At 41.6% G+C, this 23,283-nt stretch overlaps 1 protein-coding gene and 1 non-coding gene across 2 annotated transcripts in view; one reads left to right on the forward strand and one right to left on the reverse strand.

Moving 5' to 3' along the window:
• Positions 1-23,283, reverse strand: part of DENND5A (DENN domain containing 5A) — a 118,930-nt gene that overhangs the window by 68,468 nt on the left and 27,179 nt on the right. The window lies entirely within an intron of this gene.
• On the forward strand, positions 13,386-13,515 carry LOC126019284 (small nucleolar RNA SNORA22). Its single transcript, XR_007499015.1, has one exon. It is a non-coding gene; the product is annotated as a small nucleolar RNA SNORA22 (small nucleolar RNA).

Consider the following 23,283-nt stretch of genomic DNA (forward strand, 5'->3'; position numbering starts at 1 on the left):
ATCCCAGATTACTGTATTTATAATAAAATCCTCCTCAAAAATTCTTTCAGATTTTGTCCATCAGAAGATGACTTATTAGTCACTTTTAACTTCAGAAATTATTCATTTTCAACCTTCTTTTAGTAAAATAATTACCACAACTTCTAATCCTCTCATTTTCTGATTGCCTTTCAAACTTTACTGAAACTCTTTTCCAGCAAATTTCACTTCTCAAAATACATTTAGCAATTTTTACTAAAGAAGATTGGCAAAAATCAGCAAGCAGCTGGCTATAGTAGCAACAAAGCCCTACAGCTATGTAAAGCTAGATTCAGAGCTTTCAGTAAAGCTCGCAAAGAGCCCACCCTTGGCAACCCTGCACTTACTGTATACAGAGCAATTAAACAGCAAGCAGCTGACATAATGATCTGTCTACATTCTGAAATTCTCAGAATGTATTTTAAACTACATTCAACTCTTAGAGAAGATAACTATTTCTGGGCCTGGAGCAACACAGCTGACCTGGTTTCCATCTCTGTTATCCTATCCAGGGGCCACATATTGTATTTGTTCCTGTTTTGTTTCTTCACTTCAAAATAAGATATATGCAGTGTGCATAGGAATTTGTTCATAGTTTTTATTTTCACTATAGTCCGGTCCTTCAATGGTCTGAGAGACAGTGAACTGGCCCCCTGTTTAAAAAGTTTGACGGTTCCCCAAGCTCATCAGGAGTCGTTCCTGAGTCCAGAGCCAGGAGTATGCCAGAACATTGGAGGGTTGGGGGGGGGGGGGGGAACGACAATATTTCTTCCTCCCAAGCTGCTTAACCTGTCCTTTATTTAAGTTAGAAACACCACTGTTTACACATGCAATTTTGACATATACATATACAGGAATCAGGGTAGTTAACACCGTTCTATATAAAAAATATAGAGAAAAACATGTTTTCATATGATAGCTAAAAGTAGCCCCTATGACAAGACAAATATGGGCTAGAGATGGATAGGTGCTTGCCTTGCATGAACCCAGTTTGATCCTCCACACCACATACCATAAGTGGATCACTCAGGAGTGATCCCTAAGCACAGACCCATACCTTACCTTAGCCTTGAGCACTACCAGGTGTAGCCATAAAAGAGTAGGACAATGATTCAAAGAATAAAATCTTTTTCTTTTTCTTTTTTTTTTTTTTGGGTTTTTGGGCCACACCTGGCGGTGTTCAGGGGTTGTCCCTGGCTCTGTGCTCAGAAATCACTCCTGGCAGGCACAGGGGACCATATGGGATGCCAGGATTCGAACCACCATTGGTCCTGGGTCAGCTGCTTGCAAGGCAAACACCCTTCTACTGTTCTATCTCTCCGGCCCCTGAAATAAATTATTTTTAAGGAGATAATTTTAAACAACCAGAAAATAAATGAAGCCGGGGTGAAAATAATCAGCTGAGCTATAGTGTAAATAAGATAAGACAATGACTCACAAGAAGTGATTTTTTTCTTTTGCAGAGAGGGCTGGGGGCCCACAGCCGACTGTGCACAGGGTTCACTCCTACTAGGGACCAGATGGGGTGCTGGCCCACTGCTCTATCACTCTTGCCCCCAAGCTCTTCAGACTGTCCCCATGGCCAAATCTTGGCCCTTTTCAAACAATAAGATTGTATGAAATAAGATTGTTAGTGAATCAGGTTCTTTTAGTAAAGAAACTATGAAAGCATAATAATCTTTCTGGTTTGGTTTGGTTTTGGTTGGTGCTACTCAGCTAGGTGCTCTAGCTACTGAGCTATCTCCCAGTCCATGTATAAATCAGTAGACACAAGTGCATACAAATCTCACTACCTTGGAAAAGGAGGTGTATAAAGAAGAGGTATGAGAGGCTGCAGTGAAAGTATAGCAGGTAGAATGTTTGCTTTGCACATGGGTGAAACTAGGTTCGATCATCATCAAACTATATAATCCCCAGGGTCCATCAGGAATAATCTTTGAGTGCAGAGGCAGGTGTAACTTGAGAACTGCCAGGTGTGGCAAGAGGAGGAAATTGGGGGAGGTCTAGGAAAAGGAGAATTTTATATTCATTTCAAATATCCTATTTCAGAAAAGCTGGGTTTGGCAATAGTGCAATGGCTTAAAAAGCTTGCAATGTAACATTTAGGCCACATATTTAATCCCAAAGGCTGCCTATGTCTTGTAATTCTAATAATTCTGTCATCTGGGTTTGGCAATCTGCTCTGATCCCCAGTGCAACAAGTAATTTCAACCACACCATAAACAGGTGCATCTAAGCATTACAGTTAAAGGGCCATGACTCCAGAAAGCACCATTTCTTTTTTTTTTTTTTTTTTTTTTGGTTTTTGGGTCTCACCCGGCAGTGCTCAGGAGTTACTCCTGGCTCCATGCTCAGAAGTCGCTCCTGGCGAGCACGGGGGACCATATGGGATGCCGGGATTCGAACCGATGACCTTTTGCATGAGAGGCAAACGCCTTACCTCCATGCTATCTCTCCGGCCCCCCAAGAAAGCACCATTTCTATAGAAATTTGTATGGGGCCGGGCGGTGGCGCTAAAGGTAAGGTGCGCCTGCCTTGCTTGCGCTAGCCTTGGACGGACCGCGGTTCGATCCCCCGGTGTCCCATATGGTCCCCCAAGCCAGGAGCAACTTCTGAGCGCATAGCCAGGAGTAACCCCTGAGCGTTACCGGGTGTGGCCCAAAAACCAAAAAAAAAAAAAAAAAAAAAAAAGAAATTTGTAGATCATTCAGTTACTCTTAATCTACAAGGTTGCCAGGCTTTTGCAGATTATCTACAAGTATGCCTGCTCCACCAGCTCTTCTGCTACAGAGGGATGGAGGGAGGGAGGGAGGGAGAGGGAGAGGGGGAGAGGGAGAGAGAGAGAAGGAGAGGGGGAGAGAGGGAGAGAGAGAGAGAGAGAGAGAGAGGAGCGACATGCAGACAGACAGACAGACAGACAGACAGACAGACAGACAGACAGACAGACAGACAGACAGACGGCCCGGGGGTTTCTGAGAGAGAGAATGAAATAGACGAAACTTCACCAGTCAGAGGTGGGGGGGGCAGCTTGGGCTCAAGAAAGAGAGATGGGCCCGGAGAGATAGCACAGCGGCATTTGCCTTGCAAGCAGCCGATCCAGGACCAAAGGTGGTTGGTTCGAATCCCGGTGTCCCTTATGGTCCCCCGTGCCTGCCAGGAGCTATTTCTGAGCAGACAGCCAGGAGTAACCCCTGAGCAGCGCCGGGTGTGGCCCAAAAACCAAAAACAATAAAAAATAAAAATAAAAAAAAAAGAAAGAGAAAAATCTATAAAAAGTAGGCAGCATCTTTCCGGTGCTTTATTTCTGCCCCTCCTGCGGACCAGTAAGTGCTGCTCTGATCACTATCCGCCCTGCCTTGTAATGGTTCGAGTTTTTCCTTTTGTACCCAGCATGACAAGAAAGCGTGCCCAGGTTCAACTATCATTACAGTGCGGGTATTCAAGGGGCATGTCCAAGTCCAAATGCCATACATCAATGCACCATGGTCAAGCAGTGAAGCACATATGTGAAAACAGTGATCCTCTGTGAGTAGTACCATCAGAATATGTGTGAGCACAACTGAAGAGTCAGTTTGTGTTTTATCTTCAACTCACTTGCTGCCCCAGCATTCCTTGTCTTCCAGAAAATGTCTGAACCCCTGTATAAGAAAAGAGGTAATCCATCTCCTGCCATCTTTGGAACAGAGATAAGTAAGGAACACAGTGTATGTAGTAAGACAAGGGAAAGCAAATTTCTAACTGAGAATTCATCATATTATTATATTTATATGACTAGCTTATTACTATCAGCACTTTTTAAATAAAGATAACCTAAAATAAAAAAAGGGGACTGGAGAGAGTATAGCAGGTATGGTAAGGTGTGTGGCTTACATGCAGCCAATCTAGGATTTTTGTGGGGTTTTTTGTTTTGTTTTTGTTTTTGGGTCACACCCGTTTGACGCTCAGGGGTTACTCCTGGCTATGCGATCAGAAATCACCCCTGGCTTGGGGGGACCATATGGGATGCCGGGGGATCGAACCGTGGTCCGTCCTACGCTAGCGCTTGCAAGGCAGACACCTTACCTCTAGCGCCACCTTCCCGGCCCCCAACCTAGGTTTAATCCCCAGTACCACATATGGTCACCCAAGCCCACCGAGAGTGATCACTGAGCACAAATCCATAGGCACTGAGCACTGCTGGTTGTGACCCAAAAAATAAACTAAAATTTAATATTAATCGAAGTTAGAACGTATTTGGCAAATTCATTTAACACTCTAATCATTTTCTTTCATCTTTTCTGCTTAGAGTGAGGTAAGCTATTGTATTAAGGGGAGAAGGTGCCTGGTTCTTAAAAAAAATATCCTGTACTTTGGCCTACATCATTGGCTTACTGTGCTACTCAGGAATTAAATATTTATAAACAAGTACCTAGAATGCAGTTAGTAAACTGTCTCTCCACCTTACACAAGCCACAAAGTCTCTAATTAAAGTTCTAATTAAAGAAAAGCTGCTCTGCATACTTTGTACTTTAGGTTTCTGGTTTTTGTTTCTGGGCCATAACTGATTGGTGTTGCTGGGGTTTTGAAGCCTACTCTCAATGCAGTGCTCAGAGGCTTCCAGTTCAAAGCATGTGCACTGTCTTTCGAGCCATCTCCCTGGCCTCTGATCACCAGACTTTTCTATGTAAAGACAGAAAACATTTGCCCTGATGTGTGCTCCCAATAAAAAACAAAATCAAGCTTGTGTGTACCCCTACCCTGTACCTCACCCAACCAGCCCCCAATTACTGCAACAACACCAACAGAGGGAAGGGGAAGCAGAAAAGGAAAACAGTGGGGCGGAAGAGATAGCACAGCGGTAGGGCTGTTGCCTTGCAAGCTGCTGACCCAGGACCTATGGTGGTTCAAATCCCAGCATCTCATATGGTCCCCCAAGCCTGCCAGGAGTGACTTCTGAGTGTAGAACCAGGAGTAAGCCCTGAGTACCGCCAGGTGTGGCCCAAAAAACAAAAAAGAAGGAAAAAGAAAACCAGTAAGTGAAAGAAGGCAGACGTGGGGCCAGAGCAGTAGTACTGCACAAAGCCAACCCAGCTTCAATCCCAGGCACCCTTTACGGTTCCCTAAGCACTACCAGGAGTAATTCCTAAGAGCAGAGCCAGCAATAATCCCCGAATACCAATAAATATGGCCAAAAAAACAAGGGAGGGAGGAAGGGAGGGAGACTGACAGATACAAAAGACCAAATGCATGATTGGGGAGGGGAGTTATATATGGTATTAGGTATTCAACTGGAGTTTGTCAGGTACAAGATAAGCACTTAAACCCCTGTACTCAATCTCTGACCCCTGTATGATTAAATTTAGAGGAAATGGCATGCTACAGAATACGTGTATAAAAAGATTGACTAACAGGCAATTTGTTTGAGATGATGAAAAATTTTGTGACCAGAAAATAGTGATATCTGTATAACAGCAGTTTCTTTTAGTAAATATGCTTTAATTTAGTAAATAAAATACTAAAAATCACCTGGGATGGGGAGAGGCAAAATGATAATACAATGGGTTCGGAGCTTGCCTTGCATGTAATTGAATCAATTTATTCCCCAACACCACATATGATCCCCAAGCACTGTCTGAAGCAATGGTCCTCAAACTACAGCCCGCGGGCCACATATTGTATTTATTCCCATTTTTGTTTCGTCACTTCTTTTTTTTTTTTTTTTTTTTTTTTTTTTTGGTTTTTGGGTCTCACCCGGCAGTGCTCAGGGGTTACTCCTGGCTCCTTGCTCAGAAATTGCTCCTGTCAAGCACAGGGGACCATGTGGGATGCCGGGATTCGAACCGATGACCTTCTGCATGAAAGGCAAACGCCTTACCTCCATGCTATCTCTCCGGCCCGTTTCGTCACTTCTAAATAAGATATATGTAGTGTACATAGAAATTTGTTCATAATTTTTGTTTTTACTATAATCTGGCCTTCCAACAGTCTGAAGAACAGTGAACTGGCCCCCTGTTTAAAAAGTTTGAGGACCCCTGGACTCTGAAGCAATCCTTGAGCACAGAAAGTAAATCCAAGGGGCTGGAGCAATAGTGCAGCGGTATGATGTTTACCTTGCACTAGGCTGACCCAGGACAAACCTCGATTCGATCCCAGGCATCCCATATGGTCCCCCAAGCCAGGAGCGATTTCTGAGCACATAGCAGAAATACCCCTGAGTGTTATCAGGTGTGGCCCAAAAACTGAAGAAGAAGAAGAAAAAAAAAAGAAAGTAAGTAAACCCAAGCACTATTGGGTATAGCCCAAAAAGAAAAAAGAAAGACATCTCATGCCAATCTATCAATAAGAACTATTTTAAGAAAGTAGAAATTAAGGAAATAAGAAAAGTCAACAAAAACTATGGCAACCCCATAACAAGAAGTATGATTAGTGCCCGGGTTTTTTTTTTTCTTTTTTTTCCTTAATTGTTGCTGTTGTTGCAAGATGGGGTGATGCTACACCCAGCAATGGTCAGGGTTTACAATTTACTCCTGACTCTGCACTCAGAAATCATTCCTGGCAAGGTTCGAAGATCCAGATGCGGCGCTGGGAATCAAACCTAGGTAGGCTGCATTCAAAACACTGTACCCGCTGTAACATCCCTATGCCGCTACAGTTTTGGTTTCTAATACCATTATACAATAAAAAGAACCAGAGCTGCTTGAAGAAATAGTTGGTTCTATAAGTGGAACAGGAACTATAAAAGACAAATTTGGAATACCTAGTAGTACCAGAAAGGGTAAACAAAACTATACAATCATGAAAGTATGTAAAAAAGCTCCCAAAGTCTAAAGCATAATTTCAACAAATGAAGTTGTTGTGCTATAATGCAATGTATTTTTAAGCCATGAATCCTTATTAATATAGACAATCTACCATGCAGAAAAATCCCAAATAATTTATTTACTGTTCTCAATTGGAAAATAACTCCCCACTCCCTTAATTATGGGTAAGTCATAGGAAAAGAATAATTTGTGACAGCCAGGAGTAACCCCTGAGCACCGCCGGGTGTGGCCCAAAAACCAAAAAACAAACAAACAAACAAGAATAATTTGTGGATGAAAGAAGTTCCCAAGAAGTGATCAGAAGACCCAGGGACCCCTCTAGGGATTCTGAGCCAAAGAGGTTAAATGTGAGGACCCAGCAGATCTGAAAATAACTTGGTTCATCCAAGTCAGTTCAACTCACGGGACCACACTCCACAGTGCTCGGGGTCTCCACACATTGTGGAGCATCTACACATTGTGATGCTCAGCAGACCATGCAGTGCTGGGAATCAGATAAGGGTTGGCCACATACAAGGCACCTTAACCCCAAGCTTAATCTCTAGCTCCAAGAAGGACAGGAGTAACAGTACAGAGGGTAGGGCATTTGCCTTCCATGTGCCTAACCTGCATTTTGGTCCCCGGCATCATATATGGTCCTCCAGGAATGACAACCCCTTAGCACGAGGCCAGGAGTAACCTCTAAGCACAGCAGGGTGTGGCCCTAAAACCCAAAAGAAAAGTGACTTTATATTGAAAAATTGGACAAATACTACCAAGTGATCAAAATAAATTAAAAGTGATAAATTAGGTATCAGAAGATGATTCAAAGGGCTGGAGTACATGTTTTGCATGTGTAAGCTACCTGGTTTTCTAAATACCACCAGGAAAAATCCCTAAATACCAAGTTGGGAGTGACCCCTAAGCAGTATGAAGTCTGTCCCAAAAACAACCAAAAAAAAAAAGTGATGAATAACATTGATGTCATGTGTATATGTTAAATATAATAATAATGATCATTTGCATCCTTATCCTCAAAAAATATCATAATCTTGTGATGGGCGGGCCAAGTCCCCGCCCTGCAGAAGCCTCAGCAGCTACATCCACAATTGCATACCAAGCATACCAAACCAAACCAGCCATACCAACTTCATTGCTTTCCCACTTATGTCTATAGAGATACCTAGCTGACAAAAACTCCAGGTATGCCATTTTGGGGACTGAGAACTCTGGGGTCTTCTCAGAGTGAGAGCAGGCAGCCCCCCCACCCGTTTCCGGCACCTCCAGCAGCCACGGACACATCCCCATGTCACCTATGGGCCCACTTCCACAGATCCTAGAATTTCTGGAGTGTGTGCCTACATACAGATTTTTCAAAATTTACACTCCAGAAGAACTGTATCAAATTAGATGTTAAAGTAGCATAGAAGCCACCTAAGGTCAACAAACAAAACCAATAATACAGAATGCTAAATTAGTAACAAACAGCTTAATCAACCTTCAGACAATTACTTAATGATCCCATGGTGACTTATAACAATTTTCACAGATTTTCTTTTACTAAAGGTTTCTTTCTGATTAAGTTCAGAAGTTACAACCTTCTAGTTGTAACAATAACAATATAAAGTAAGTTATTTTGTACCTACAAAATAACAGGACAGGCTTGGGGGTGGGTGGGAAACTGGGGACAATGTGGAGTAAATAGCACACTAGTAGTAGAATAGATGTTGTCAGAAGCAACAGAACAGAGCCAGGATTAAAACCTAAACACAGTGGCAAGGCCCTGGTGGAATCCCAGGCATCAACTGGATTGTCAAGCACTACACAGAATGACCCCTAAAAATAATTTTTAAGGAAAAAAAACTTAATGTAAAGATATTGAGTGCAAAAAAGATATTACTTTAGCATATACAGCATAATTTTTTTATAAAGTACAAAAATCTAAATTTGATTTAATGTAATTTAGGTAATTTAACACAGAAAATATAAGAAAAGCAATCAAAATATCAAACATGATTATGTTATTTCTGGAAAGTAGAAGTACAGATAAATGATTTATATATTTACTTTTCTGTGTTTACTAAATTCCCTACTATGAAAATGCAGGATCTTTTCATATCTAAGATAATACTAAAAATATGAATATTAATGCATGTCTCTAAAGCTGGTAATATAAGTAATTTTTTTTTGTTTGTTTTTGTTTTTGTTTTTGGGTCACACCCGGCGGTGCTCAGGGATTACTCCTGGCTATCTGCTCAGAAATAGCTCCTGGCAGGCACGGGGGACTATATGGGACACCGGGATTCGAACCAACCACCTTTGGTCCTGAATCGGCTGCTTGCAAGGCAAACACCGCTGTGCTATCTCTCCGGGCCCAAATATGTTTTTTCTTTTCTTTTTTTTTTTTTTGTTTTTTTGTTTTTTTTTTTTTGGGCCACACCCGGCAATGCTCAGGGGTTACTCCTGGCTGTCTGCTCGGAAATAGCTCCTGGCAGGCACGGGGGACCATATGGGACACCGGGATTCGAACCAACCACCTTTGGTCCTGGATCGGCTGCTTGCAAGGCAAATGCCGCTGTGCTATCTCTCCGGGCCCCTGGTAATATAAGTAATTTTTTAAAGTTAAGAATTAAGGGAAGTAGGGATAACATAGCAGTACGGCATTTGCCTTGCTGACCTAGGACGGACTGCGGTTCAATCCCCTAGTGTCCCATATGGTCCCCCAAGCCAGGAGTGATTTCTGAGCGTATAGCCAGGAGTAACCCCTGAGAGCATCACTGGGTATGACCCAAAAACCAAAAAAAAAAAAAAAAAAAAAGCTAAGAATTAGAAGTCAGGTATACATCTCATTGGCAGACTGCCTACCTGTAGTCATGAGATCAAGAGTTTGATCCCCTGCACCAAACCTACTTTACTGAGCATACTCCCAGCAGCATGGAGATCACCAGCATGAAAAGTATGTGATCTCTGATATGCTGCAACCTAGTACATAATCAATTCCCTAAGCTTTGCAGCCAAGCTCACAATAAGCAAAAATGTTCAATCAGAGAAAGAAGAAAAACGAATAATAATGGCCAGAATAGCGCAGTAAGAGTGTTTTCCTTGTACTTGGTGGACCAGGGTTTGATTTCTCACATCCCATTGTCAGGACTAATTCTTGAGTGCAGAGCCAGGAATAATCCCTGAAAAATGCCAGATCTCCAGATGTGGCACCAAAAAAAAAAAAAAAAAAAAAAAAAAAACCAGGGCAAGAGCAAGAGCAGTAACTCAAAGGGCAGAAAGTTTCCCTCGCACGTAGCCAAACCCAATTCAATCCCAGCATCCCATATGGAACTCGGAGCCTGCCAGGAGTTGTTGGGGACTGACTTGTTTGAGGCCATTTTGCTATTCTTTCTGCCATAATCCAGCCTTTCACCTAAAGGCTACATGCAGTCTTGCTGTAAGTTCTTGGGCCAAAGAGAAAGGAAAATGCAGCTGCAAAGTATAATTAATCTTTTAGCCCGGAGGAGAGCAACACAGCCCAGTACCATTCCCAGAAAAGAGGCCTTACTCCCTTAACCATATCCCTGAGTTTACAAGACATTCATTATTGTGTATATGCTACATTGTCTGTTCAAGATCACTGAGGCAAGCACATCTTGCACCACCTCCTGATAGTCAAGCAATTAGGAATGCAGCTAGAAGGTCACAAGATGTTTCCATGGATACTGCAAGAAGTATTGCCCACTTGCCTTATTTGGAATAATGAAGTAATTTTCATGCCAAAAGTGTGATTGACATCACCCTTGTACTGCCCCCTTCTCCTTCTCTATATAAGAAGGAGCTGTAGCCAAATAAAGTTGCCCTTGAGCAGTGAGACATTGCCTTGGGTCTTTATTATTAACCTCTCTCAGATTTTTTACAGTGTGGTTGTGATTCTACCCAGCAAAATAGGAGTGCGGTTGTCTAAGAAGTCTTCCCAGCTAATTCCTGCTGGCCGGGCCCCCCTGGGGGGCTTCAGGACCCCGCATTTTGGCGCCCAACGCTGGGCACGAAGACCACCGCCACACTCCGAACGACTACGGGTCGGCGAGTCCGGAGCTGTTTCGTAAATCGCAGGATATACCCCATCCGGGTAGGCGTTGAAACGAGTTAGCCTTAATCAAATATTTAAACTGCAGTTTTTTCAGTCGTTCCGATCACCGCCCCTGATTGGCTTTTGGGGCTTCACCCATAGGATACGCTACCATGGGTGTTTTCATTGAGTACTGAACTTAAATTCATTATTGATATTCAGTCTGAGTTGAAAGCCAGACATGTAGAGGTTACCAAAAAGAATATTTGTAATTTTCTTATGTTTATTCATAATGTATGTCATTGGTTTATTATTACCTGTCCAGAAATTGTTGCGTCCACTTGGGACAAAGTAGGACATTAAATGAGTGATTATTTTGTAAATAATGATGATTCACAGAAGGAAAAAATTATGTTCCAATATTGGAGCCTGTTAAGAGATATCATTGTAACTAAAAATGCCGGAACCGCCAAAGACATCATCCATGCCGTTGAATCTCATGTACAACAAGTCTCCCATGAGTGTTCCAGGACTCCCTCTCGTTCTAATTCTGTCTCTCATCTCCCTTCTCCCTCTGAGAATACTTCCCCTTGTCCTCCCTCCACCACTGATTCTTCTACCTTTGTCTCCAAAGTAACTAATGCTCTTAAAGATCTCTCTAATGCTTCTCATTTATATCCCTCCCTTACTTCTGTCCATGCTTCTGCTCTATGCACCCAGACCCCTACAGAAGAGGCCGCTGCACCCTCTGTGCAAAATCCTAAACAGCCCTTCACTTCCCTAGCTTCAGCTCCGTCCCTGTTTCACCACCCTCCCCTCCTTAGCCAGCAATTGCAACAATACAAAGCCTTTAATTGGAAAAGCCTCAAAGAGCCGTTTCAAGCCGTAACCTCCTATGGCCCCCAAGCCCCTTACACGCTCTCCTGCTTAGAATCTAAAAGCTGAACTCTTTGTCTCTTGGGAAGTTAACTTTTTTTTCCGCTGCAAAGCCCTTGCAGACAGGCAGGAATTCTGATCTCTAAGCTCGTATAGCTGGCCTCGCCTCTTTTCATACCTTAAAGGTACAGCACACACTTTCCAGGTCCCAGCTTGCCAACATGGCTCTTGCTGCCCTCCGTGCCTGGAAGTCGCTCCCCAAAGCCAGCATTCCAGCAGCTCCCCCACACCGGCAACAAACTGTTGCTGCTTTCTCCCTCCCCCCCCCCTTTTTCTGACTTGAGTTCCCAACTCACCACAATTACATCCATGGTCTCTCACCTCTCTAACAAACTTGATAATGCTCTTAGCTCAAAAACCAGCGCTACCTTTCCTGTCTTTCTCCCTAATGGAGAAAGTCTTCCCCCGCCTGCTCAGCAGCCTCCACCGCGGAGAACGCTCAGTCCCTAACCATGGCAGATTCCCTCCTCTCACCGCTCCCCCTCTTAAAGCTATAGAAATGAAACTACTTGGCCAAATTAAAAATCTTAAACAAATCTTAAGCCTTCAAAAACAGGCTGCTTCTCTTGATTCACAGGTTTCTGCCTTTCAGGCGTTCCCCCCCCCCTCCTAAATCTATAGTTGTCTGTCCTCTGCCCACTGAATTCCACGGCCAAGCCCCCCCTCTTGAGAATTCAAAGAAACAAACTAATAAAAGTGAGGCTAAGTGCCATAAAACAGAAACTGCTGCAGTGCCTACAAAAAATTCTAAGGGCACAGTGAGCAGGATAATTACAAAGTATCATCTGCTAAGCCATAAAACCTTGCGATATCTACACTTTGCTGTTAAAACTTCTGAGCCTAATGTACCCTTTACTTTGCTCAAACCAATCCTCAGCCTCCTTCAGCCTCTTTCCTGCCAGCCTTGGAAAACAGCCAGCTCAAACCCTGCCACTCCCACTTTAAGCCTTCCAATTCACCTTGAAATACCCAATCTTTGTTATTCAAAAGAAATCTGAAAAGTGGCATCTCTTGCATATTCTCAAATCAATTAATAAAACCATGATCCCCATGGTACTTTTGCAACCCAGACTCCCCTCTTCGGTTGCCATTCCCTCTAATTCCAATAAATTAGTAATTAATCTTAAAAGATTGCTTTTTTTTTTCTCTATATCATTACACCCTGCTGACTGTAAATAATTTGCCTCTAGCCTTCCTGCTGTTAACTGTGCTAGCCCCTCCCCGAATTATCAGTGAAAGACTCTGCTTCACCTTGTCAGCCCTACACTTCGTCAAATATGTGTTATTAGGTTTAGTGCATTAAGTGGTGTAAAGTAATTATTAAAACATTAAAAAGCAACAGGAAGATAAGAGCAATAAACTTTTTTTTTTCATGCCTCTCAGAAAATTTTAGAGCAAGGTCATGATTCTGTCACTTTACAGATAACAAAATGTTGGTAAAAGAAAAACTTCTTTGTGTTTTAAAATCCAAACGAACATAAAAGTGTTAAATTTAAATCTTATATTTCTATTAAAAGTTTTATTTTAATTTTTAAAGTATTTACAAAATTATGTAAAAAATAATGTGGTTAGCCTTTTTAAACAATATAGTTAATTTAATGCACAGTAAACACCTAGGTATGCTTTATAGTACCCTTAGTTTTAACTTTGTGCTACAGCAATAGTTGTTCTTTATTTCTGCATTAAAAGAACTATTATTTTAAGTGCATTCAAAATATCAGCACATTATATAAATCTGTATATTTGTGTCGCAGTGAAAAAATAATATTAATAAAAAATATATTATATATAATTTTATAAGTAATATATAAAAGTAACTAAACTTTATAAGCAAATTAACTAGTATTAAATACAATTTTAGTCTTAAGTTCTAAGTGTGTAAATGCATCAAATGTCTTTAACTATATTTTGTAATAATCTAAGCATTTAATTAATTTGGTATATAATATTTTTTACAAATTATTCACTTAAAGTCTTCATAGTAAAAACAGTTGTTTGTTTTTTAAAAAATCAGTTTTTATACCTTTAATAATCATAGTTCATGCTATTGTGTTTAATCATAAAAATTTTAACACTTTATTGCAGCTGTCTTACTGTTCTACTGCAAAACCAATTTAAATAAAACCTATTCATTTACAGCAAATGATTTCATACTTCAGAGTGAAGACTCCTTCTACAGTGCTCATTAACCATTTTACTTAATGTTTTAAACTTCAAATTAAAATTGTTTTAAAAATGTTTTGTGTTAATTCTAAACCTTAAAATTTATTTTCAGCAAAGTTCCACTCCATCTACATTAAGTACTTCTCAAAACTAAATAAGTTTTTCTACAAAAAATTTTTTTTTCTTCTCACAAACATGCTAGCTAAATATTTAAAAGCGCTTGTCAATTTTTTATAATTAAGTCTTAAATCAATCCTTTTGTCTGTTTATGTGTCTGTTGTGATGAATGAAAGTGGCCACAAGTGTAAAATGTTGTGTTTAGTGTTGTTTTGTTTTGTCTGTTTATTTGTTATCTCTACATTTTATAATAATACAATTTTTAAAGCCTTATCCATTTTTCAAATTTCAATTAAATTTTTCAACCTGGTTCAGTCTGGTCAGTTCACAAACTGGCATCTTGCAACTAAAAATCATGTGTTAAAAATTATGTATTAAGCTAGCTTTGTCCTTCTAAAAACATGGCGGAAGGTGTGGGAGATGGCAAACCCCAGATTTCTCAATGGCCATCGGGGATAACTTTTCCCTGGAGAATTTCTGGACTTTGCAGTCACCTGGCTTTCCTGTTATGTGTAAGTTCAGGCCTATAGAATATGTATTTATGGCTAAAAAATAGCATCCAGCTTTAACATAATAACTAAAAGTTTAAGAAAAATCCTTTATATTCAGTTAAAAAAATTTTTTTTAATTAGCAATTGTTAATTATAAATTTTCTTTTATGCCAAAGTCTAACAGAGGTCAAATAACATTCCCGTGGTATTCAAAAATAACTAGTGTAATGTAAATTGCTAATGTTTTCTGCAAATTCTTAATTTTTATTTGAAGTAACCATTTTGCCTTCTGCCAAGCTGTTTTCTTATAAACCTCCTGCTAGCCGCCATTCCTGCAAACCTGTTTCTAACTGACTCCACCTTTGACAATGCTGAATTGAGCACTCTGCCTAGCTGCCTTGATGCCCACCATTGCCACCAACAACCTCCATTGCAAACAAGTCACGGTCGTGGAACTTTGCTTACTCGAACCATATATGTGCCCGCCTGTTCAACAATCACACATTTGCAATCAAACCATTATTGTTAACAACTCTTCCATCTTCATTGAAGCCCCCAACTCCACTTATTTTGTTTACTCCACTGCATTTTCTCCCCATATTGTTACTGAAATGTTTCTTGCTTATCATAATTATTATGTTTTAGCTTTGTTAAAGCCTACATTAACCATCAAACCTGTTGGTCCGGTTTCCACCTTGAACCTCATCCTGCAAATGGTCAATGCCTCTGCCCAAGCGCTCTCCAACACCAGCTATGAACACTGTTAAATCTGCAATTCACCGGTTTCGCCGTTTTATAAAAGCATCACAACGTTTAAATCTCCTATCTACACCAATAACTCTAAACTTCTTCTCTGGAAAGTTCAGCCTCAGCGTCATCAACTCACTATTAAGCAAGTTGTAAGCTACGAACTCTGCCTTCTGGCCCATCCTCCTTCTCTCAAGTTATTTTAAATATTATAAATGCCTCTGCTCTAGCCCTCACAGACCCATATTATGAACACTGTTAGCTTAGCTTCTCTCCTCAACCCCTACGATACTGTTAGTTCCCTTGCTGATGTAGTTCTTCAAAATCGTCGTACTTTATATTTTGCCCTTATAAAGGAAGGGGGAGTCTGTGTGGCCCTTAAAGAACTATGCTGTGTATTTAAAGACAAATCTGGATTAGTTAGGGATAGTGTTCTACGTATTGGTAACGGTATGAAGAAGTTCCAGAAACGTTTTGACCAAGAACAAGGTTGGTAACAGGGTTGGTTTTTCTCTTCTCCTTGGATACATACATTACTGTCCACTATTTTGGGCCCTCTTATTAGCCTCATGCTGCTCCTTTCCTTTGACCCATGGGCTTTCCGCAAACTTACTGCCCTTGTTAAAAACCAGGTAGATGAGACGGCAAAAACCTCTGTTCAAGTTCACTACCAACAGTTAACCCAACGTGACTCCTGTGAAAACTTGGCTTTTGTCACCAAGCCGCCCTTCCAGCCACTAAGTTTTCAGGAGATAGAGCGCATAGCTAACAAACGGAGCTCGCTCCGGTACTTGTGCTCTCGGCTGTGGAGATACCTACGACGGGATTAGCAAGGTCCCAGTTAGGACACGGCCCTAAAAGGCTACAACACATAATTCGGATCTCTGTGCACACCCACGGCGCTTGTAGCCACCTTTTAAATGCGGCTTTGGCCGTGTCCGACCTGGTCAAACCTTGTAGCCTAAGACACGGTTCTTCCACCCGCTCACGACTTTCCTTCTTTTATTAGAAGAGAAAGGGGGAGATGTTGGGGACTGACTTGTTTGAGGCCATTTTGCTATTCTTTCTGCCATAATCCAGCCTTTCACCTAAAGGCTACATGCAGTCTTGCTGTAAGTTCTTGGGCCAAAGAGAAAGGAAAATGCAGCTGCAAAGTATAATTAATCTTTTAGCCCGGAGGAGAGCAACACAGCCCAGTACCATTCCCAGAAAAGAGGCCTTACTCCCTTAACCATATCCCTGAGTTTACAAGACATTCATTATTGTGTATATGCTACATTGTCTGTTCAAGATCACTGAGGCAAGCACATCTTGCACCACCTCCTGATAGTCAAGCAATTAGGAATGCAGCTAGAAGGTCACAAGATGTTTCCATGGATACTGCAAGAAGTATTGCCCACTTGCCTTATTTGGAATAATGAAGTAATTTTCATGCCAAAAGTGTGATTGACATCACCCTTGTACTGCCCCCTTCTCCTTCTCTATATAAGAAGGAGCTGTAGCCAAATAAAGTTGCCCTTGAGCAGTGAGACATTGCCTTGGGTCTTTATTATTAACCTCTCTCAGATTTTTTACAGTGTGGTTGTGATTCTACCCAGCAAAATAGGAGTGCGGTTGTCTAAGAAGTCTTCCCAGCTAATTCCTGCTGGCCGGGTCCCCTGGGGGGCTTCAGGACCCCGCAAGGAGTGAGCACAGAGCCAGAAGTAACCCAGGGGTCTCTGAGTGTTACCCTGCCCTCACCCCCAAAAATAACCAAATTTAGAATTTAACTTAATTCCTATTTTCTATATTGGAACTAGTTAGGTGATTTAACACTATTAAAACACAAGGATATCAAAGTCAGAGAGATAATACAGAAGACAGGATAACTGTCTTGCAAACAACAGATCTATGTTTGACCCCCAGCATCCCATATAGATCCCTGAATCACTCCCAATCATCTAGGAAGGAATGATTCCTGAGCACAAAGGCAGGAGTATGTCCTGAGAAAGCAATAGTGTTTATTATTATTAAAAGCTAATAATATGGGGCCGGAGAGATAGCATGGAGGTAAGGCGTTTGCCTGTCATGCAGGAGGTCATCGGTTCGAATCCCGGCGCCCCATATGGTCCCCCGTGCCTGCCAGGAGCAATTTCTGAGCCTGGAGCCAGGAATAACCCCTGAGCACTGCCGGGTGTGACCCAAAAACCACAAAAAAAAAAAAAAAAAAAAAAAAAAAGCTAATAATATGGGGCTGGAGCAGTGGCACAAGCAATAAGGCGTATATGAGAGGGGAGGGGGAGAGAGAGAGAGAGAGAGAGAGAGAGAGAGAGAGAGAGAGAGAGAGAGAGAGAGAGAGACTACCTGCCCTAGAGACAGGCAAGGGTGGGGGATGGTAGAGAAATTGGAGACATCGGTGGCAGGAGGAGTGCACTGATAAAGGATGGTGCACATTCTATAAGTGAAACCCAACAATGAACAATTTGTAATCACAGTGCTTAAATTAAAAAAGAGGTAAACAGGGGCCCGGAGAGATAGCACAGCGGTGTTGTTTGCCTTGCAAGCAGCTGATCCAGGACCAAAAGGTGGTTGGTTCGAATCCCGTTGTCCCATATGGTTCCCCCGTGCCTGCCAGGAGCTATTTCTGAGCAGACAGCCAGGAGTAACCACTGAGCACTGCCGGGTGTGGCCCAAAAACCCAAAAAAAAAAAAAAAAAAAAAAAGAGGTAAACAGGGGCCAGGAAGGTGGCTCTAGAGGTAAGGTGTCTGCCTTGCAAGTGCTAACGTAGGACGGACCGAGGTTCAATCCCCCGGTGTCCCATATGGTCCCCTCAAGCCAGGGGCAATTTCTGAGCACATAGCCAGGAGTAACCCCTGAGCATCAAATGGGTGTGACCCAAAAACCAAAAAAAAAAGAGGTAAACATTTAAAAATGCAAAACACTATCCTGTTACTGTCAAAATCTGGTAAAAAAAATATGTATATACTGGGGGTCGGAGAGATAGCATGGAGGTAGAACTTTGCCTTGCATGCAGAAGTACGGTGGTTCAAATCCCGGCATCCCATACGGTCCCCCAAGCCCATCAGGAGTGATTTCTGAGCATAGTACCAGGAGTAGCCCCTGAGCGCCACTGGGTGTGACCCAAAAACCAAAAACCAAAAAAAAAAAAAAAAAAAAAAAATCCTAGTTGCCAACACTTTAGATGAATAGATATACCGTTCTCAGAAAGAGCCCAATAAGTAAATGCTACGTCATTCAATCTTTACACTTTCTCCATCTGCTGCATCTTTAGGGTTCTCTAGCCTAAACACATTCTAAAAATTAGTGAGTTCTATTTAGAACAATTCTACTAACACCAGTCCGCCTCCCTTTCCAAGAATATCATCAGGTTTGCTAAATGTTGAACAGTGGGCCCTAGCTAAATGGCATGGTAACAATTTTCCAGCAATTGAGTTATTTACAGAGGAATAGTGGCAGTTCACTGTTTCAAGCTATGTTAGTCAAATACCATCATCTCTTCCCCTACATTTTTTCAAATAGTCTATCCAGTAAAAGTGCTTTTTTTTGTTTTATTTGTTCCCCCTTAGTTTCCTTTAATATCCTCTAAATATCCTATGCTCTGGTCCAATAGAATAGCTTGGTATTAACTAAACATTTCCCACATTTCATCCACATCATCCAATTTTATCTATCCACAATTCAGATCTACTTGGTCTAAGTCAGTGTTTTTCTTTTTTTGTTTGTTTGTTTTTTTGTTTTTTTTGGATTTTGGGCCACACCCGGTGGTGCTCAGGGGTTACTCCTGGCTGTCTGCTCAGAAATAGCTCCTGGCAGGCACGGGGGACCATATGGGACACCGGGATTCGAACCAACCACCTTTGGTCCTGGATCGGCTGCTTGCAAGGCAAACACCACTGTGCTATCTCTCCGGGCCCAGTGTTTTTCAACCTTTTTGTGCAAAGGCACACTTTTTTCATGAAAAAAAAAAATCATGAGGCATACCACCAGTAGAAAATGTTTAAAAAGAAAAGGGGCTGGAGAGATAGCATGGAGGTAAGGCGTTTGCCTTTCTTGCAAAAGGTCGGTGGTTCAAATCCCGGCATCCCACATGGTCCTCCGAGCCTGCCAGGAGTGATTTCTGAGCGTAGAGCCAGGAGTAATCCCTGAGCGCTGCCAGGTGTGACCCAAAAACCAAAAAAAAGAAAAAAGAAAAAGAAAATGTTGGGCCAGGCGGTGGCGCTAAAGGTAAGGTGCCTGCCTTGCCTGCGCTAGCCTTGGACGGACCGCGGTTCGATCCCCCGGTGTCCCATATGGTCCCCCAAGCCAGGAGCTACTTCTGAGCACATAGCCAGGAGTAACCCCTGAGCATTACCGGGTGTGGCCCAAAAATAAAAAAAATAAAAAGAAAATGTTAAAAAAAAAACTCTGTGCCTATACTGACTATATATAAAGTAATTCTCATGAATAGGAACCAAATAGACACAAAAATTATTTTATAATTATGTTATTATGAAATGATAAAGTATCTTATAATTGTTTATATTTCTGTTTACTTTACTCAGTGCGAAACCTGGGCCGGTTTGGCTGAACACAAAGCTGATATTCTGACAGGAATCAAAGAAAGATATGTAGCTCTTCGTCAACAGCTCTCAATCTCTCTGTCTTTAGTTTTTATAGCAATCAGGCTAAGAGTAATCAGAATCTAATGATTAGTCTATTTGTGAGTCAAAGCTGCATGTTACAGATGAAACTGAAATTTTTCCACAGCACAGTGACTGAAAAATTCTTTTCTATTTCTCAAGATCTTTTTCTGTGTCTGTTTTATTGTTTTTTGGTTTTGGACCCAACTGACAATGCTCAGATTACCCCAGCTCTGCATTCAGGAATTGCTCCTGGTACTGTCCACATGGAATGCCAGTGATTCGAACCCAGGTCAAGCACATGCATGACAAGCGCCTTATCAACTGCACTATCTTTATCTCTCCAGTCCCCTAAAATTTTTTCCAAGATAAAGAAGTGCACAAACCCCAACAGGGACTCTGAGGTATGGTCTACAATCAGAGCCCTCCTGAGCACAAAACCAGGTATAACTTCTAATTGTATAGCCCTCAAAAAACAAAAAATTATTTTTAATGTATTAGCCAGAAAAACTTATGTTTTTTTGTGGGTTTTTAATGTTCTTTCCAGGTAAAATATTCCACAATTCAGGGAAAGAGAGATTAAGTCTCTTGCTTGGTTGCTTTTAGCCAACCAGTTTCTTTTTTTTTTTGTTTTTTGTTTTTTGTTTTTTGGGTCACACCCGGCAGTGCTCATAGGTTACTCCTGGCTCTATGCTCAGAAATTGTTCCTGGGGGCCGGGCGGTGGCGCTGGAGGTAAGGTGCCTGCCTTGCCTGTGCTAGCCTAGGATGGACCGCGGTTCGATCCCCCGGCGTCCCATATGGTCCCCCAAGAAGCCAGGAGCAACTTCTGAGCGCATAGCCAGGAGTAACCCCTGAGCGTCACAGGGTGTGGCCCAAAAACCAAAAAAAAAAAAAAAAAAGAAATTGTTCCTGGCAGGCTCAGGGGACCATATGGGGTACCGGGATTTGAACCACCATCCTTCTGCATGCAAGACAAATGCCCCAACTCCATGCTATCTCTCCAGCCCAGCCAATCAGTTTCAATCCGTGGCACCACATCCCCAGAGCACTAAGTGTTCCCTGAGCACAGTAGAATGTGGACCAAAAACAAACAAAAAAATACCATAATTCATCAACACATCAACCCACAAATATTTACTGAATGTGAAAGACAATCAAAACAATTCATCTAGAACTTCACATCATATTCACACCCTTCTCAATATATCCAAGCTATAAATATAACAGAGTAATGTTTTCTCTATTTAATCAACATGGAATTGAGACCCTGTCTACTACACACACACTATTCTCATATATTACAATTTTTCACACTCAATTTATTCATCAGTCTTGACAGAGTTACTATTATGTATGCATTTGAATGCTCACTGGCATATTGTATCATTCAAAATTCCTTCTGGATGTCCAGAGCAATAGGGCACTTGCTTGTATACAGCTAACTTGAGTATAATCCCCAGAATCCCATATGGTCCCCAAAGGCTGCCAGGAAGGATCCCTAAGCACAAAGTCAGGAGTATCCCCTGAGCATTGCTGGATGTGGCCCCAAAACAAACAAAAACATCCTTCCGAGAATTCATGAAAACATCTGGATCACTCAGTTTCTGTTCTGGGTAGATAAGCAAACAAATCCAAGGGACCCCTGTCATCCACATGAAGCTAGGAAAATATATAATAAAAAAAATATATTATATAAAATATATTATATAATTATATTATTATATAATGACATGTAATAAAATTAATATATACCCAGGGTATACACACTTATAATAGATGAAACAAAATTTGAAAGTTGGGCATATCTAGCAGAAAATACAACAAAATTTCATGTCTTGTTGAATTTCAAATAATATGCCCAAGGTTTCTCTGCTATAAAATCTATTTCTTCACTTAAAATGTGCCTATTTCTCAGAGTCACACTGAGAAGACTGAGAAAACAAAGAAAATTATCCCCTCAAAAAATGAGGCAAAGAAACGAATAGACAATTTCTCAAAGAAGAAATACAAATGGCCAAAAGGCACATGAAAAAATGATCACATCACTAATCATCAAGGAGATGCAAATCAAAACAACAATGAGGTACCATATCACACCACAGACACTGGCACACATCACAAAGAACAAAAACAATCAGTGCTGGTGGGGATGTGGAGAGAAAGGAACTCTCATTCACTGGCGGTGGGAATGCTGTCTAGTCCAGCCTTTATGGAAAACAACAAGGAGATTCCTCAAGAAACAGGACATTGAGCTCCCATATGATCCAGCCAACAACTCCTAGGGATATACCCTAGGAACACAAAAACTCAATACAAGGGACCATTAAGATAGCATGGGGCCCGGAGAGATAGCACAGCGGCCGTTTGCCTTGCAAGCAGCTGATCCAGGACCAAAGGTGGTTGGTTCAAATCCCGATGTCCCATATGGTCCCCCGTGCCTGTCAGGAGCTATTTCTGAGCAGACAGCCAGGAGTAACCCCTGAGCATAGCCGGGTGTGGCCCAAAAACAAAAACAAAACAAAACAAAAAAAAAAACAAAGATAGCATGGAGGTAAGGCGTTTGCCTTGCATGCAGAAGGACGGTGGTTCAAATCCCAGCATTCCATATGGTCCCTGAGCCTGCCAGGAGGGACTTCTGAGCAAAGAGCCAGGAGTAAGCCCTGAGCGCTGCTGGGTGTGACCCAAAAAACAAACAAACAAACAAACAAAAAAACACAATAAAAAATGCCTTCCTCACACCTATATTCATTGCAGCACTATTTACAATAGCCAAAATCTGGAAACAACCAAGATGCCCTTCAACAGATGAGCGGCCAAGAAATTGTGGTACATATACACAATGGACTATTATGCAGCCATCAGGAGAGATGAAATCATGAAATATTCTGATACATAGATGGACATGAAAACTATTACGCTGAGTGAACTAAGTCAGAGAGAGAAAGATAGACACAGAATAGTCTCACTCATCTATGAGTTTATAAGAAAAATAAAAGACATTATTGTAATAATGCCCAGAGAAAATAAGAGATGATGCAGGGGCCCGGAGAGATAGCACAGCAGTGTTTGCCTTGCAAGCAGCCAATCCAGGACCAAAGGTGGTTGGTTCGAATCCCGGTGTCCCATATGGTCCCCCGTGCCTGCCAGGAGCTATTTCTGAGCAGACAGCCAGGAGTAACCCCTGAGCATCACCAGGTGTGGCCCAAAAACAAAAAAAAAAAAAAAAAAAGAGATGAGGCAGGAAGGACCTGTTCATGATATGAAGCTCACCACAAAGAGGAATGAATGCAGTTAGAGAAATAACTACACTAAAAACTACCATGACAAATACATGAGAGAAGTAGAATGCCTGTTTCA

The sequence above is a fragment of the Suncus etruscus genome, chromosome 9, assembly GCF_024139225.1.
Source record: "Suncus etruscus isolate mSunEtr1 chromosome 9, mSunEtr1.pri.cur, whole genome shotgun sequence".
In the NCBI taxonomy this organism is placed as follows: Eukaryota; Metazoa; Chordata; class Mammalia; order Eulipotyphla; family Soricidae; genus Suncus; species Suncus etruscus.